Here is a 463-nt window from a genome sequence, read left to right on the forward strand (position 1 = left end):
GCATGTGGCAGGGAGGTTGGAGATTCATGATCCTTGAAGTCCCTTCCAGCCCTGGCCATTCTGTGATTCTGCTGTTCTAATATATTTTCTGTAACAAACATAACCAGCCAGATTTGGGAACAGTACCCAGTTGTTAGTTTGTTCACAAGTTGGAGATTTTTACAGTACAGTGGGGTATCTTTTGCATCTGTTAAAGAAGGAAAGATTAATGGGGTGATCATAGTGTCAGGGAGAAGTTTGGGATCCTCAGAGCCAAGGATGGGCTTGTAGGTCCACAAGCTTGGTGATTGTTCTAAATAGAGAAATTCTTTAATGTTCCCTTGCCTATTTTCTTAGACCTTGGCTGTTCCCTCTGTCCTGCTTTTTTAATGGCATGTGTTCCTGTAGTCTTCTGCAAAGCATCAATTTGCCTTGGGAAAGCTCTCACATCTTACAGAAATAAGGGCTGAGGACACTGTGGGGG

The sequence above is a fragment of the Meleagris gallopavo genome, chromosome 11, assembly GCF_000146605.3.
Source record: "Meleagris gallopavo isolate NT-WF06-2002-E0010 breed Aviagen turkey brand Nicholas breeding stock chromosome 11, Turkey_5.1, whole genome shotgun sequence".
Classification (NCBI taxonomy): Eukaryota; Metazoa; Chordata; class Aves; order Galliformes; family Phasianidae; genus Meleagris; species Meleagris gallopavo.